We start from the raw sequence: 12,259 nt of genomic DNA on the forward strand, positions 1-12,259 counted from the left end.
AAGAAATAGAATTCCTGAACATCTCCTCACTCGGCACGACATACTGATATGCCGTCAAGGTCGAGAAAAAGTTTAAACAAAAGAAGCGAGACTTTGGATCTGCAAATCTGAAGCAAGGGAAAGGTGCACCCAAACTGCAGAACAAAGGACAAAGCCAAGGCGGGGTGGCCCAAGGCAACCCACCAAATCAACAAGCAAAGAACAATGCCGCGAAGCCGAAAAGGGACATGGGAAAGTGGTGTGAGTTCCATAAGAGCTACACTCACAACACAAGTGAGTGTCGGGCCAAGGAGTCACTAGTGGCTGAGCTAAAGGTTTTAGAATCAGATGCATGTTCTGACTCCAAGTCAGAAACGAAAAAGAGGAATGAAAATTAGAAGCAAATTATTGATGCGGAGCCCAACACCACGATTGCCACCATGAAGATCCAGAAGGAGGAACCCGAAGTCTATAGGAGGAGGAGCGTCTCTTCCACTCCCAGATGTGGGTAAAGGGCTCACCGCTACAGTTTATTTTCGACAGCGGGAGTCAAAAGAGCCTCATTTCGGTAGAGGTTGTGAAGCGGCTGGGCTTACTGACCACAACACATCCACAACTGTACACCATTGGGTGGCTTCACCAAGTACGGGATCTTCGCATGAGCTAGTGGTGTCACCTTCCATACAACATCAAGCCCTTTAGGGATGAGATATTGTGTGACATTGCTCCCCTTGAAGTTTGTGATGTATTATTAGGACAACCATACTTGTGGAAGTGACGTGCTATATATGAATCAAGGCCCCGTGCTGTTATTGTTACTTTGGGAAATAAGTTGTACAGGATACCGGAGGTAGCACCACCTACCACCATCTCTTTGGTTACTGCAAAACAATGCAATAAGCTCATTTTCAAAACCACGAAATTTGTTTTCTTGATGATACACCCTCGAGGAGAGAAGACAACGGTGGCCATGACCTCTAGACCAGGTCCGTCCACGTGACAACTACATATGGACAAGGTCGTGAAGGAGTACGAGGAAATCTTCACCTCCCCTGCAGGGTTTCCTCTACACTGTCAGGTCAGACACTCCATCGATTTGACCCCAGTGTTATCGGGAAATCTAGTGTCTATGCAGAGTTGCTAGTCCCACTAAGGCTGGTAGCTACCTTAGAAACAAACGAACTAAAACCACTTTCATTTTCCTTTATGAGAAGTAGATAAGAGGGAAGAAAAGGAGACCAACCTCTGTCTTGCGCTTGGTTCCTTGCTTGATTCCTCTCCCTTCTGATAGGTCTTTTCCACTCGCTTCCTCGTCTACCCAGCTTCAAAGAGCAGATGTGGAATCAAAGTAGCATAACACTATCAAAGAACAAAGATCTACAATCATAAACAAAATAGGACCAGAAATATATCGACCACACAAATGCATATATCATCAATCATACAAGAATGTGGAGGAAAACTTCAATAGCTTTATTAATAATCAAGAATAGCAAAGAGGATTACAACCAATTGTTCTGAACCAGCGTCATCCTCTCAGCAAGAAAGCCCTTCTTCACCTCATGAAAAGCTTAGATCACCCAACACTATGATGTTGCACCAAGAAACCAGCAGCACTTCCTTACAAGATAAAAAATTCTAGCCTCTGGATCTCTGGGATGAGGGATCCATATATAGATGTTTGCAAGGGGGGTGAGTCAACTTTTGAGATTTGATTAGTTTCCTCTCTCTGATAGTTCTTCATTCCACTTGGAGATTGATGATCTCTTACTCATCCCTGGGTGAATGCAGAGAGGTAAGTGTCACAGGAGAAGTTTCTGGAAGATTCCATGATCCTCCACCTCACAGATTGACCCTGTCATTTGTCCACTCTCACCCATCGCACCCCATAGAACGAATTTTCAATATGCATCCCACCTCCCATGTGCATTTAGGTGGGATGCAACACACTTTGACCATGGAGCAGGTGAGATGGTCCAGTTTTGACCAGTTCTGAGTAGTTTTTCATGGAGAACTTCTAGGAGATGATGTAATCAGCTGACCTTGTTCTTTTAGGTGTTGGAACAAAACTTTTAGGGACTTAAGAGGCCTTGGTTTATGGACATTTATGATTGGGGTTGCAGTGCCCAAAAATGTCTATAACTGTTGCCCCCTAAAGCATGAGGTCGTTAGTCTTTTGATGTCGAGTGAAATGCTTTATCATGAGGATCTGAAGTTTTTTCGAGCTGGAAGGCGACCTATGATAAGATACAATACACCACATTATCTTCATTATATTTTCATGATCTAGCTGAGGCAGGAATTCCCATGCTCAGCTTTATAAATTCATTTTCATGTACATAAGACAGACAATCATCTGAGTGCAGACTAATTATTTTGGTAGAGCAATTATACCTTGGATTGGATGATTATCTATGTAGCAATGATGTACATTTGATGTCTTTATTTTCTTGAATATATATCGCAGCCCGGATGGATGAAACTAGATCTGGGGTCTTTAATATCATTCGATCTTCACTCAAAGTACAAGTTGATCCATGTGAGAGATGTTCTGGAGTCGAACATGGAAAGAAATCGCCTGATTACCAGCCAATGATGTAAGTTGTTAACAGGCACGAGAGGAATCACCGATAATGATGATGACCCTCAAGGTACTACAGTACAATTCACGTGGTGTGAATCAGGCACTTGGCGTCGAAAAACACGCAAAATCTTTCGGTTGAAGGCCATTGATGTAAACCTGTCGCCGGAAGTGAGAAACTTGCCATTGAGGAATGCAAGCTTCAAAGTACTGAAAGGGTCGTTCCTAGATCGACTTCCTAGATAATGAGCTGATGTCGACAAGAAGCGATCCATCATAGGAGGGCCTTAGTGAATCCCACATCAATGACACGGAACGAAGAAAATGATTTTAATGGAGGTGAAAATGATCTGATGACATAAGGTTCAGGGTGGCGGTCATGAAAGAATGGAGTGTAAATGTATTGCAGTGGATGAGACACAGGTGAATTCTCTGAGCGACTTCTCTTGAACATATCGTTGACACTGACATGATGGATTGGTAGCGTTAACCCCAAATATGGATGGTGTGATGGAACAATGGTGATAAGACCAGTGAATGGAACAACCCAACCTGACTCGGATGCGGAGTGAAAGTGTCATGTTCAAGAGCGACTTGCTACTAATAAAGTTTCTTCAAGTTTTCTTCCCAATTTTTTCCCAGTCATTGCTGACCAATACCGCTTTATTTTTGTCAAGATTGAGGAGGATAACATATGCTTTTTCTATAATTTTCCCTTCGGGCAAACCCATCGCTATGTTTTAACGAGCCTAGCAATAGTGAAACTCGTTCTTGTCTGTATAGACAAGTTTGTCGCTATTCGGTTTTAACGAGTTTAACGACAAAGATAACTCGGTCCTTTTTAATTTTAGAGAGTCTAAAAAGGGACGTAAAGAAAACTCCAGTAATCCTTTTTCATCATATAATCCCTTGAGTCCGAAAAAGTATAAAATAATACAAAAGGAATGAATTTTCGGTAATTTTAACGAGCTGAACAAAACAAGTGCTCAGTCGTTTTGTGTAATAATCCCTCAGGTCCAAAAAGATTAAAATATAAAGGAGGGATAGCACTTCTGGTCACTTTAACGAGCTATAGAGGCCAATTGCTCGACAATCTTTTCATATTTTACGACTCAAATGAAAAGAGCTTAAAAGAGACTCATTTTTCGAGGAACGAGTGATAAATTTGGGTAGCAGCTAATTCCGGGTAAGGATAGGAATTTTCCAATCACGACAGTGTCACAAGGATGGCTAACAGGATCACTCTTCGCAGTTGTTCCTCAAAAAGGGTAAACAATCAAATGGAGGTGAATGGTCGGCCAATATAGAGTCGAGGTGATGATGAGAACATGACCAAGGTTTCAAAGGCTGATGATAATTCATTCACGATGGTTATTTACCAGAAATTGGTTCATTTTTTAATGAGCTTAAACTCCGGGGGAACATTTTCTCATTGCTTATGTTTATTTTTTAACGAGCTTGAATTCCACGTTAAAACTGCTCAATCGAGTCGTATAATAAGGATGTCTCATTTAAAATGGCATTTTTTCAAAACTTTGCCCCGCATCCTTTCTTTATGCAAGTTAGGAAACGACCAATCCTACGAGTTTAAAGGGTTAGAGGACAAACAAATTTAAAAAATAAATGGTCGCTCTTCACTTGCACGCCAAAAGTTTTGCATGCCCTCGGGTATAGCGAAAAATTTCCAAGTTACTAAAGATTGTTCTATCCGCACTACGGACAAAACACTTCCTCGGCGATGTCTACCGAAATAAACAAAGGTGAGTGGCGCAACTAGCTCCACTCACATAACTTTGACGAAGGAATCTTATTCCAGTCTAATCTCATAAACCAGTCATATATCCTTCACGGAAACTTACCCTATACCCAAGGTTTTCCTATCGAAATAGACCAGGGTGCATGCCCCCTGGGTTTCAGTCATGTCCTCCGAATCACTCACGCTCATCAAGTGGACGAACTGGGGATTGATGAGGCATTCCTTGTGTGAAAAGACCATTCAGGGATGGTATTTAGCTATTTGCTATGTGTGAATTCGGGAATGAAAGCTGGTCTACGAGCTTGACCACCCTTCCTTCATGCGGAAAACACATTACTCTAAAGAGTGAGGAGACAATGGCTCCCATGCAATAAATATAGTCGCGTCCAAGGAGTAGATTATAATACAGGGGTCCTTAGACTACCATTATGTTCATGTGAATGGTTTTCCTTCTCAATGTTATCGGCACATTGGGAAGGATCCCTAATAGTCGACTGGTTCCTTTGTCAAAGCCTGTTAGATTTCTCATTTCAGGCAAAAGCGATGGCGAACCAAGCACTTTCCAAGCAGTTGAGGAAAGGATACTCATAGAAGCCCCTTCATCTATGATGGTACCGGCCATGGCCATTCTATATATTTGAGCAATGATTCAAAATGGTACACTGGCCGGTAAACGAGGTCTGCTGTTATGAAACCAGCTCACAAAAAGATAGAAAAGAGAGATCCACGCCTTAGAATTCAGCCTCTTCGAGGGGGCAACCTCCTTTACATTACATAAATGAACAATTCTTGGATGCTACAAATGAAAATACCTCCTTTCTATATATAGGAGTCTAAGTGGTCCCAATACAATCAAAGCCTACATAACAATAATATTGTAGGGCACAACAATAACAATAGTGGGCTTCTATGTGGCACAATAGTAACAATATGGGCACTACATGGGTACATCAATATAAATAAGGGGTATAACTACAATAGTAATGGGGTAATCACTAGTATTATAGGGACCCAACATGCCCCTCTCCTTCAAAAAAGTGTTGTCCTCAACGCTTTAGTAGTTCAGGATACTTCTGCATAAAATTCTCGTCCTCCCATGTGGAATCTTCAGCGGATAAGTTCTTCCACTTGATAAGGTACTCTGAAATTGATCGATTTCGTAGCTGTCGAGTTCTTGTTTCTATAACTGCTTCTGGTTCCAATATAATTTTTCCTTCTTCGTCAAGTTCTGGCAATATTGTTTGAACTGGGAGCTTGTCACCTATAACCTTCTTTAAGCATGAAACATGGAAAACTGGGTGCAATCGAGAAGCTGCAGGAAGCTCCAATTTGTATGCCATAGTACCAATCTTTTGCAACACCTTGTACGGACCATAATACTTTGGTGATAATTTATTATCCTTCTTAGCTTGCTTGAGGGACATTTGCTTATATGGTTGTAGCCGTAGGAATACCCAATCACCTACATCAAAACTTCTTTCACTGCGATGCTGATCTGCCTGTTGTTTCATTCTATTCTGTGCCAACACAAGGTTATCCTTTAAGAGTTGGAGGACTTGTTGTTGATGTTCGATGTGATGTTCCACTGCCTGAACCTTAGAATTTTCTCTTAAATATGATGTGATGGATGGTGGTTGATACCCATAAAGTGCCATAAATGGGGTCATTTTTGTTGCTGTATGAAAGGAAGTGTTATACCACCATTCAGCCAGAGGCAACCATTTGACCCATTGTGTCTGTTTATCAGATACAAAGCAACGAAGATATCCTTCCAAACATTTGTTTACTATCTCAGTTTGCCCATCAGATTGAGGATGATAAGATGAGCTATGAGCTAACTGAGTACCAAGACAAGAAAATAATTCTGTCCAAAAATTTCCAGTGAAAATGGGATCTCTGTCACTTACAATAATCTTTGGGTTTCCATGTAGCTTTTGAATTGTTTCCATAAATGCAGTAGAAACTGTACTGGCTTTAAATGGATGTGATAATGCACAAAAGTGTGCATACTTGGTAAGTCTGTCAACTACCACCATGATGACACTCTTTCCCTCAGACTTGGGTAAACCTGTGATAAAATCCATTGAAACCTCCTCCCAACGTTGGCTTGGAATGGGTAAAGGTTGTAATAGACCCGATGTCTTAATTGTTTCAACTTTATTTTGTTGGCAAACCAAACATTCTGCCACAAACTTTTGAATATCTGATTTAAGGCCATCCCAAAAAAATTCCTTCTTAACCCTGTGGTAAGTTTTTAAAAATCCTGAGTGCCCTCCTAAGGGAGAAGTGTGCAATTCCATAAGAATCTTTTGTTTTAGCTGGGAATTCTTACAGAGGTATAAGCGATCTTTGTACCATAACGAATCATTTTTCCAGCTAAATGTATCAGACGTACTGGAATCTTGTTGTAGCTTTCGAATAAGTGCCCACACTTCTTCGTCATTCTTCCATTCCTCCCTTGCTTCATTTATCCAATCTGGTTGGATAATAGAAATAGCGCACAACAATGCTTCCACATCCTCATCCTTTCTTGAGAGTGCATCTGCCACCACATTTTGCTTCCCTTTTTTGTAGATGATTTCAAAGTCATAACCCAACATCTTTGTGACCCACTTTTGTTGCTCTTCAGAGGATAATCTTTGTTCTAAAAAGTATTTAAGGCTATCATGATCTGTTTTTACCTTGAAGTGTCTTCCCATTAGGTAGGGTCGCCATTTCTTAAGTGCATGGAGTATTGCCAACATTTCCTTCTCATAAATAGCTTTTCTTAAAAACTTTCCCTTGATTGGACGACTTTCAAAAGCAATGGGTCTTTCATCTTGCATTAGAACAGCACCAATTCCATTTCCTGAAGCATCACATTCCACAATAAAGGTTTTTGTGAAGTCCGGTGTAGCTAAGACCGGTGCTTGGCACATTGCCTCTTTAAGATGTTCAAAGGCCTTTGTTGCTTCCGGAGTCCATGAAAATGCATCTTTCTTCAATAATGTTGTTAGAGGTGCTGCTATTCTCCCATAATTCTTAACAAACTTGCGATAATACCCTGTCAACCCAAGAAATCCGCGCAAATGCTTTATGGATGTGGGGATTTTCCATTCCTTAATGGCTTTAATTTTGCTAGGGTCTACCTTAACTCCTTCATGAGATACAATATGACCCAAATATTCCACCTCCTGGACTCCAAAGAAACATTTGGATCTTTTGGCATATAATTGTTTCTCTTCCAATAGTTGTAGCACCCTGTCAACATGTTCAACATGATCCTTCCAAGACTTGTTGTAGATAAGTATATCATCAAAAAATACTAACACAAATTTTCTAAGGAATGGTTTGAAAATTGAATTCATCAAACCTTGAAATGTTGAAGGTGCATTGGTAAGGCCAAAAGGCATGACCAAAAATTCATAATGACCCTCATGAGTTCTAAATTCCGTTTTCGGAATGTCTTCAATCTTCATTCTGATTTGATGATATCCTGAACGAAGATCCAACTTGGTGAAGTAAATTGATCCATGCAATTCATCCAGTAATTCATCAATGACAGGAATGGGGAACTTATCTTTAATAGTGAGCTTGTTGAGCTCCCTATAATCCGGACACATGCGCCATGATCCATCCTTCTTGTGCACCAATACTACTGGAGCAGAGAAAGAACTTTGACTCGGTTGAATTATACCAGCCTCTAGCATTTCTGCAACCATACGTTCAATTTCACTTTTTTGGACATAGGGATATCTGTACGGCCTGATGTTTGGAGGAACACTTCCTGGAATCAGATGAATAGCATGATCATGATCACGCATAGGTGGGAGACCTTTGGGAGTCTCAAATACCTTGGAATGATTGTCCAGGACTTTTTGGAGATCTGGAGAAATAGATGATTCTAATGTGGAAACATCTAGCGAACATAATTGTGCAATTACACCCCTTTGCTCCTTTTTTAGAAGCTTTGTCATACCATTAGAGCTGATTATCTTCCCTGGTTTCCCTGCAATACCCCTTAATTCAACTTCCTTTCCTTCCACAGAAAATTTCATGAAAAGTTCTTGAAAATTAAAAGCTATTGTACCCAAGGATTGTAGCCATTGGACTCCTAGTACAACATCAACACCTCCCATTGGAATGGAAAGCATTGGGCTAGTCAATACATATTCTCCCATGGATAGCTTGATATTATGGCACTTTCCAGAGCAATTTATTGTTCCTCCATTTGCAATCATCACTTGACACTCTGGTGCTGGATATAGGAAGCAATTCAATTCTTTTGCTACCCTACAATGAATAAAATTGTGGGTGCTTCCTGAATCAATCAACACTATCACCTTTTTCTTCTTGATTTGTCCTTCTATCTTGATGGTTTGAGGAGTGGTAATTCCCGCCAATGCATTACAAGATATGGTCGGATTTATTTGTTCTTCATATAGGCTTTGTTCCTGGAATATATCCTCTTCTTTTGACCTTTCTTGCTCCTTTTCTTCTTCCTCTTCACAATCTATGTAGAATAATTTCTTCTCAGCACACTTATGACCTTTTGTGTATTTGCTATCACAATTGTAACAAAGCCCTTTTGCTCTTTTTTCTTCCAATTGTTGCGGTGTCAACCTTGTAGGTTGTGGAGGACTATGGGCAACAACACTTCCATCTTTATAGTTTTGAATGGTATGCTTCCTAGTTGCCATAATTTTGCTTTCCATTTTTCTTGCTAACCTGAATGCCTTCTCTAATGAATCAGGTTCCCAAAGGTGCACATCATGTTGGATATTATCCTTTAAAGACCCTATGAACACATCAATCCTATGCTCCTCTGGAATATCTTTTATCCTTATGTTCAATTTTTGGAACTCCTCAATGTGCTCCATTATTGACCCCTTTTGTTTGAGATTCATCAATTGGCTAAAAAAAGTGTTGCTTTTTGTATCCTCGTAATGTGCTATCAATTCTTCCGTAAAAATTGCCCAAGTGATAAATTGTTTACGAGAACAAAGCCATTGATACCATACAAACTGATTTGGTTCCAAATATAAAGTTGCCATACGTACCTTTTGTGTGTTTTGCACATTATTGAGATCGAAGAATTGCTCCATCTGTAATATCCATGTGGCGGGATCCTTGCCATCAAACTTCCTCATATCGAGTTTTGGAACATGGTGAGTCTTCGATCCAACATTAGATTCTATGGAATCATGATTAATATTTCTTTTGTTCTCATCATGAGTTTCCTTTGGTACTCTTTCACCCTTAGTGACTATTTCTTGTAGCAACTTATCCATCTTATCATCCATGCCATCAATTTTACCTTCCATGCCATCCATCTTAGCTTCTACACCTTTCTTTAAACCATCCATCTTAGCTTCTACATCTTTCCTTAAACCATCCATTTTAGATTCTGTTGCTTTTTGTGCAAGTGACACTCGTTGCACTTGTTCTTGTAATTTTGATATATCATATAGCATTTCTTCTTCTTCTTCATGAGTCATGCTAGAGCTTTCAGGCTCCTTACTAGGTGTTTGCATTTTCTTTCCTCGTGGCATCAGTTACCGATAATAATTCTCTAATATTCCCTTTGAATACCTTCAAAATAAATTTTCAAACCAAGCTTAAGCAAAAATTAAAGAAAATCTACACACCTTTTTTCACTTTGTAGGAGCTCGATATTGCCTCCGTTGTATCTCTGTACTTTCTGATTATTTAGTTCTGAATTTGTGACCTATCGTAGTCCTCTGTGTCCTCTTTCCAATGCCACAAGTCTGACCCAAATTGGATTCTCCAAGGAAGAGTTATGCGAAATCTCCCACAGTTACTTGATTATAGACTAGTTCAGTAGAGAACACTTGGACGACATGCCACATGTCACTGTTTCAACCTTTGACTCTGAAAAATATATAAAAGAAAACTACAGTCCGTCCTCTTTCTGCACCTTCTTACGAAATTTCAATCCGATGCTCAGAAAGAAAGTTATGACGATTTTCCCTAGGTCACCTGTTTTGAGTGTAATTCAAGAGTCTGCAAAAAGACCAACTTCCTCAGATCATATCTCCGCAAATATCGCGCGAAAAACTCTGAAATTCGGAACCAAGGTTCAGCGCGATTTCTTCTCAAATGGGTTTTTTTTTGCGCCTTCTGAAACGTCACAGAAAAAAAGTTCTAGCGAAAATTCCACGATGACCTGTTTGGAGCAGCGAAACCCTAGAATCCAAAGCTCTGATACCAAATGTTATGAAACCAGCTCACAAAAAGATAGAAAAGAGAGATCCACGCCTTAGAATTCAGCCTCTTCGAGGGGGCAACCTCCTTTACATTACATAAATGAACAATTCTTGGATGCTACAAATGAAAATACCTCCTTTCTATATATAGGAGTCTAAGTGGTCCCAATACAATCAAAGCCTACATAACAATAATATTGTAGGGCACAACAATAACAATAGTGGGCTTCTATGTGGCACAATAGTAACAATATGGGCACTACATGGGTACATCAATATAAATAAGGGGTATAACTACAATAGTAATGGGGTAATCACTAGTATTATAGGGACCCAACATCTGCCTAGTAGATTCCAATCGAAGGAAACAACTAGGTTGCTTGGAGGTGGGACTAAATAGATGGCCGTATATGAATTTGATGAACTTCCTTCCTACGGTAAAGGAATGGGTAGACTGCCCCCATGTTCATCGGAGTTTGTGCTTACGAAGAGAATTTGAATGGTGTTGTTCTTATTCTCTCCGGTGACTGTATCATCTGAAGATGGACCTTCTGAAGGCAAGACCGGGTCAACTGCCGCCTCGACCTTTTGACTTTCATCTGGTGTGGATTCAGAGGGTTCATCTTCAATGATAGACGCTTCGACTGACCACAATGGCGTGTCAGCCGGATTTTCAACTAGTGATGGACTCGGCAAGAGTTTCTTATATCCAGGAGGAAGCCGTAACGGTGAAACCGGATGGTCGTCCAAAACTCTTTTAGCCTCGTCTAAGAAGGGACAATGGTGGACGGCGTGATCGCCTTCACATAGTTTACAAGGAAATTTACATTTTCCTTTTTGTCTAGGGGCTTCACTTTCACTAGTTGACGATGTACTCTCAACATGATCGCCAGAGGTTGATGACATCGGATTGTGCAAACGAGGAGACCAGTCCCTTAAGATCTGAGGGATTCAAGGACAATCTTGATGATAGTGGTCTCCTTTGCAAATGACACATGGCAATTTAGGCCTGGATGGTGCCGAGTGTGGATTTTCGCTAGACGATGTCGGTTGCCCCTTTTCACCTTTGGCTCCTTCTTCTTCTTCTCTTTCTTCTTCTTTTCCTTCTTCTTCTCAGTTACTTGATTTTTGGCTTTACCAGCTTCATCAAGCGAAGAGGAAGGAGGAGAGGGAGAATAGGACGAAGTAGAAGGTTGGGGGGTAACTTTGGTATCGTTTAGTTGCTGACTTGATTGTTCAGGAATCACGATGTTCTGAATGACAGAGGTCGAGAAGAGCCATACGGGCAAGCCGATTGTCAATCCTGGAAGTGACAATGTGGCCATATGAGGTGGAATAACATCTCCCCAAGAGGAGAAAGGACTAGGATTTCCCCCAAGGGGAACTCCTTGGTTGGTGGACTCCATTTTTCTCAACCTGAGACCAACGTAAGAAAGGTGATGGTTATTCCGATTAAAATAAATTTTAGAGGCATTGACACAACTTTTTTTTTCAATTTTTAAGAGTCAAGAAAAAACAAAAGATGACTCTAGTCGCCTTCGATTTTTAATGAGCTTGAAGTGACAAGTGCTCATATGGACCTTTTCATTTAAGGAGTCTGAAAAGGAAAGAAAGAGACTACTCTGGAAATCTAGACAGAGGGATTACCAAACCAGTCGAAAAACTGCAGAATACTTTTTACGGTACGACAGTCAATCTTCCCGAATGCTGTGTTCAGTGCATTGCGATCGATAGGGC

This window comes from Pinus tabuliformis, chromosome 8 (assembly GCF_031772625.1).
Source record: "Pinus tabuliformis cultivar Carrire ecotype Pingquan chromosome 8, CPIR1, whole genome shotgun sequence".
In the NCBI taxonomy this organism is placed as follows: domain Eukaryota; kingdom Viridiplantae; phylum Streptophyta; class Pinopsida; order Pinales; family Pinaceae; genus Pinus; species Pinus tabuliformis.